Genomic DNA, 6,000 nt, shown 5'->3' with positions numbered 1-6,000 from the left:
GTGGAAGGGAGAAAAGGAGAGAGTGAGAGAATGTGGGGGGCCGGGCGGCAGAGAGAGAGGGAGAGAGAGAAAATCCCAACCAAGCTCCACACCATCGGTGCAGAGCCCGATGCAGGGCTCAAACCCACAAACTGCGAGATCATGACCTGAGCTCAAATCAAGCGTCCAAGGCTTAGCCAACTGAGCCACCCAGGTGCCTCTGCATTGAGTATTTAAATGAAATATTTAAATAAGTACTTAAAACTGTCTTCTTTGATCCAATAATTCCACATGAGAGTTTGTCATAAGAAACACAAAATTAACAATAATAATGAGGGGCATTCTCTTTGTGTAAAGATTTTTTTATAGCATTTCCTATCATGGAAAACAAGTGGAAACAACTTAAATTTTAACCAAATAAAGGAATGTTTAAGCACACCATTACAGTTTAGATGATGCTTAGATTAAATTCTTACAATGTTAAGTGAATAAAAATGGATTCAAAGTATATATTCTGTATGATCACATCATTGTAACAAAAAACATAAGCATTAAAAAGGACCAGAAGGATGGGGGCGCCTGGGTGGCGCAGTCGGTTAAGCGTCCGACTTCAGCCAGGTCATGATCTCACGGTCCGTGAGTTCGAGCCCCGCGTTGGGCTCTGTGCTGACTGCTCAGAGCCTGGAGCCTGTTTCAGATTCTGTGTCTCCCTCTCTCTCTGCCCCTCCCCCGTTCATGCTCTGTCTCTCTCTGTCTCAAAAATAAATAAACGTTAAAAAAAAAAAATTAAAAAAAAAAAAAAAAAAAAAGGACCAGAAGGAAAAAGAACAAAATTTTCAACAGTAATGGCTAGAAGAAAGCCAGAAGGTGCTTCAGACAGAGGGATTATATGACCTTTTGACCCTCTTTGCATTCCTTATACATAGATGACACTCAGGATATATTAAATAAATTTTTTTAATGTTACACCTTAGCTCTTCATTAATTAACGCTCTGCTCAACTCACTTTCCAATTAATCAAAGCTTTGCCTTAATTAGCCCTGTAAAATAGTCTTAAAATATTTTTTCCAGTGGTTTCTTCTTATTTTTCCATCCAGCTATCTGTAAGATCATAGATATTCATTCAGGAACTAGTCCAGTTGGCATTTGGTCAAATAGCAAAAGCTTGGATTTAGCCATTGAGTATCACAAGGCACAACATCAAAGGAATTTTCCAATGTTGCTCCCCACACACAGCCCAGCCCATGTCACTTGATCCTCAAGAATGCTGAGCAGAGCGGGGGAGTAGCAGGAGATGAATGCCCATGGCAGGAAAGCCAAAGTATACATTTTCACCAACAGAATGGGTACAAGCCAAACAAGCAATAGAGGACACAGTTTAATGGTAGACAGCAGTTTTCAAAGAAAACTTGTCAGCGTATTACAGTGAATTACACATAAGGAGGGGAATACTTGGACATTTGGTTCTCTAACCTACTTGAAGCACATTTATTGCCTTCAGATGAACGCCAACTTTAGTGGTATTCTTTGCGATAATATTACGAAATACCATTTTGTATTTCTAGAGGCCTTTCTGTCTATGGTTTACTGTGAACAGAGCACTACGCTCTGCACACAGTGGAGTAGGTCCACCCAGGAAATAGAAGGTAGTCAGCACTGGGACTACCCACAGAGGAAATGAATTTTGCAGAGAAAGAGTAATATCTCTATGGCAGAAATTAAGTCAGTTCTTGAATTCCAAATCGAAGTGTTTCCTCACATATGAGTTTACTAAGTGAGCAAAAGACTGAATGTGCACCTCAAATATGGGGAATTAAAAGCCCCTTGAATGCTCCATGGTATCATAGAAGGTTAGAAACGAAAAGCGGCTTAAAAGTCTTCTAATAATCCAGCACACACGCAAGACACACATTCTTTATAGACAAGGAGACAGTTCAGAGACGTAGGGAACTTTTCTGAGCTCAAACACCAAGTAAGTGGTAGAGTCAGGATTCAGACCCGGGTCTTCTGGCTCTCTGCAGCTCTTCCATCGTACTCAAATACCACATGGCTTGAAAGCCGCCAGACCTCCTCCAGGACTGTTGGTCAGATGCTCAAGAGGCAATGCTTTGGAAATTGCCCGATGGAAATTGCTTTGGAGTCAGACTGGAGTTTCAATCCTGTCACTCGTGTGTGACCTTGGACAAGTCAACAAATCTCTAAAGCAGGACCATACACCCACTCCACAGTGTGCTGGTAAGAATTAAGTGAGGTAATGCATCTCAAGTGCTTGAGCTGCACGCCACAGCAGCTCAATGGACAGCATCTCTCGTTACTATCACAGGACTTCCTTGAAGGCAGACCCAAAGCCCTACACTGTTGGCCTCAGCCTCAGAAGAAGAGTGTGGTCCAAACACTTCACCCTTCTTCTCAAAAGCTGTATGGATGTCTCGTCTCAGCTGTGCACGACTGGAACAAATCCAATCCAATCTGGATCATTTACTGTTTGGCACCATTTTTAATACTAATCTCATCAGTTTTTATTTTCTTTTTCTAGTTTATCCAAACAAGCCATTTTTAGAGGCTAGTGACTTTAAGCCAGAGCTGCCAATAAAATAGACTTAACTTGAAAACACCAGGATCCTTCTGAAGAAATGTAAATATAAACAACACACATGATACAGAAAAGTTTGATAAGAGTTTGATCATTGGCTTGGATGCCAGTTCAACTCTAAACTTGCCCACTACTATTTTGGGGCATTAAAATCTGCAAGCGCTTCCTGCCCCAGCCCTCCTGCCATCCATTAGGTTTGAATGTCCTTTATGGAACGAACTTGATCCCCCTGCCTTACTTTTGGTCTCTCTCCAGAGCAGCTAATGCGCTGGCATAGTTCTGCCATTTGTCAGCCAGAAGTCTGGTTACACATTTGCTCGTCAATCTAAACCTAACCTCTTCTCATACGAGCACTTGGGGTTTCATGTAAATCAACCAGACATTCTGTCATTCACCAGCAATATCTCTCCATAGTAGTCTACACCAATGTGCCTTCATGAAATATTTCACTATGTTTGTGGAAGAAATATTCAAATGAGCGTGCTTTTTCAGGAATGGTGACACCAGAATGTTATAAATCTGTTCATTACCACAACAAGGATAAATGGTATTTCTGCCAAAGACTTGATAACGGGTGCAGTAATGCATCTCAGCACTTTCTGAAATTAAAGGTCTGCCCTGAGAGGTAAGTAGTATAATGCATGACTAACAAACTCAAACCCAAACTTGGGAGCTGAGTTTTCCTTGTCAGTGTAATTGATCCTTTCCGACAGCCTCTGCCTTAGGAAGTTCATAATGTTACTTCTCTTTGGATATTAACATCCAGGTGAGGCTGACCCCCATGGTTTGTAGGAGGGAAGATCCTCATTAATTTAGCATGCTTTATTGTGATTTTTCTTACATCTGAATTCACACATGCTTTTAACAACTCTTCTTCAAAAATCTGCTATGGTTGTAAGGACAGTATTTCATGGAATTATTAGTTCATCATTCAGGAAAATATTTAAAATTCAGTTGAATAGTCTCTTAAACAGCTTTTTAAGATACTGTTTCTGATTATAGTGATTGTCAGTTGTTTTTTTTTTTTTTAAGTAGGCGATTTGACTCTAGCCTTCACTAGGTCTTTTGGCATTTTCAAAGAGTCACAAAGGAACTGAGGAACTGGGAATTTAAACAAGAAGAATCATTATCAGTTCTCATTGACATGTGCATGACATTGGGCCAGTTAACCTCAGTGTTACTAGATCGTAAAATGATGTTTTAAGGTAGACCTAATTCATGAAAACTATGGAAAAAACTAAGAGGGGAAGGCTTCCCATCGAGGATATTTACAAAGAGCTCATTTTATTCCTACAAGTGTCTGAAAATGCCTGGTATCATTACTATTCACTTCGAGCACTGGAAGTATTACTACCAGTGCTATAAAAAAAAATTCAATATCTGTGAAAGGTTATTCATCCAAAGAATGTGTCCTCTAAAATTAAAGACTCACAGAGTTCTATCATATTCACTCTCAAAATGCCTAAAATGGACAGGATACAGGTTCTAGTCAGAGAGTAATGGTTTTCCTTGACTGTTTTGGATTCTGAACAGGCTCAGCAGATCATAATTAAAGTTTTTTAGCACCGGCTTTCAAATATAAAGTCACTTGGTCACAATGTAAAGATTAGTGTCTACCTAAGTAAAATTCTGTGCCTTAGGGAAATGCAGAAATGCTTTCCTCCTCAGCCTCCTCTACACTGCTGTTCCTTCCGAGGTAGCCTTTTTCCTCTATCTGACTTACTCCCTCTAGTGTTTTCTGGATGAAGTACATGAATTAAGGCTCAATTCACACACAAACAAAAAACGTTACTGCAATCTCTCAATATTTTCCCCAGTTACCATACACTAAAGCAAAGTTGCCACCAGATGTTTCGACATGAACACTAAGTGATTGCAAGAATTTTTTATCGAAGAGTCTCAAACTTAGATTCTTGTATTCCAACTTCAGCTCCCCAAAGTAAGCATTGACTTTAATCTGTTAGGCTTTAGATTCCTTCTCTGCCTTTGAAACCTTACATTCTGATTCACTTTTACTGTGATAGGCAAAAGGGGAAAAGATTCTCTAATGAACTAAGGCATTCAAGAAGGCGTTTGACATGTTTTCCAAGGATAGAACTTACGTTTTGATTCTTCTAAGTCACTCAAGAGGTTCAAGGTATTTTGTCTCAAGAGAAAAGTGATTAATTTTTTTTTTTAAATAGCCTTCTGGAAACACTGGCATATTTTCTACCACAGAAGCCCTCAGTCAAACCAGGAAGAGTAGCTTCTTGGGAAATGTATTGCTAATGGACACTTTTTCTTTAACAGAGAAGAAAATACACTTCCAAAGCTGTCAGCTGCCGTTGCTGCTACTTTGGAAACCAGCCACAGCTGACTGTGAGAGCTAACTATAGGCCAAGGTCATCTGGGGATCTCCCAAGCCTGCTACAGCGATGGCACCCATACGTTGCTGGAGTGCATGGGCTTTGCCAGTCCAGCCAGTCTAGCCCAGAGAGCTATTCTGAGTCGGAATTTCCACAAGAAGGCCCTTGATTGCCCTTCATGCTGCTGGCAGTTACTTTCATACTTAACCGTTCTGAACCATAATCTGCTTTATACACTGGCCTCTTTGCACCTTTACAATATCCTACCTGTTTTCAGACCCCCACGGGGAGTTCACAGGTATGTCAAAGTATAATATTAAAACTGACCTTTACTGATCTTTGTTTAACAACACAAAGCTCACCAGGGCTACATCAAATTACTTCAACCAAGTGCCTGAGCAGGAAACCCTCAGGCTTATTTAGCTTCCTTCTTCTCTACCGTCATCTACCAGCCTCTAATCTCTGCCAGGCCTTGTCCATTCAGATCCCTATAGATCTCTCCTCTTCCATGTCCACTGCCATTACATTTCATCCACTTTTGCCTAGATTGAAGTAATAACCTCCCAGCCAATCTCCTGCCTCCAATTCACCAACATTCCACCATGAGTTATATTTCAAAATTACATCAGAATGCATAACTCTTCTGTTTAAAACCCTTCCTTGGTTCCTCATCGGCTACAAGATAAATCCCAAACTCTCTAGACTGACATTTTCCAGACTACTTTCCCAGGCTCATCTCTTATCATTCCCTTCAGGCCATCTTTCTATCTCTCCCTTCATCATATCAATATACCCGCTCCCTCAAACCCGCCATGCTTGCCCATGTCTCCAGATCTGTCTAGCAATCTTACCTACCTAGTGATCTTCTATATTTCTTCCATCAAGATTCAGTTGGAGCATCATCCTTTTGATGGGGATTTCCCTGACACTCTTCCAAAACTTGCCTTGTGGCTCAAATACATACACATGTGTAGTTAGTCCTTCCATCTATGATGCTCCATAGGCGATTGTTGACTCTTAGTTCTTGTATCACTAGGAAGTGCGCGTGCACACACACACACAGATTTTAGACTCTCCAACTAG

The 6,000-nt window shown here is 40.7% G+C and overlaps 1 protein-coding gene across 6 annotated transcripts in view; it reads left to right on the top strand.

The window, feature by feature from the left end:
• Positions 1-2,923: 2,923 nt before the first annotated feature.
• Positions 2,924-6,000, top strand: part of ITGB6 (integrin subunit beta 6) — a 132,562-nt gene continuing 129,485 nt past the window's right edge. For 5 of the 6 annotated variants that reach the window (XM_045033857.1, XM_045033856.1, XM_023259382.2 and 2 more), the window contains exon 1: positions 2,924-3,197. The gene's annotated coding sequence lies outside the window, so the exon portion shown is untranslated. The remainder of the gene's footprint in view (positions 3,198-6,000) is intronic. The other variant, XM_023259379.2, reaches the window with a different exon arrangement.

This window comes from Felis catus, chromosome C1 (genome assembly GCF_018350175.1).
Source record: "Felis catus isolate Fca126 chromosome C1, F.catus_Fca126_mat1.0, whole genome shotgun sequence".
In the NCBI taxonomy this organism is placed as follows: Eukaryota; Metazoa; Chordata; class Mammalia; order Carnivora; family Felidae; genus Felis; species Felis catus.
The sequence above is the reverse complement of the archived record's forward strand: the minus strand, read 5'-3'. Positions and strand labels throughout refer to the sequence as shown.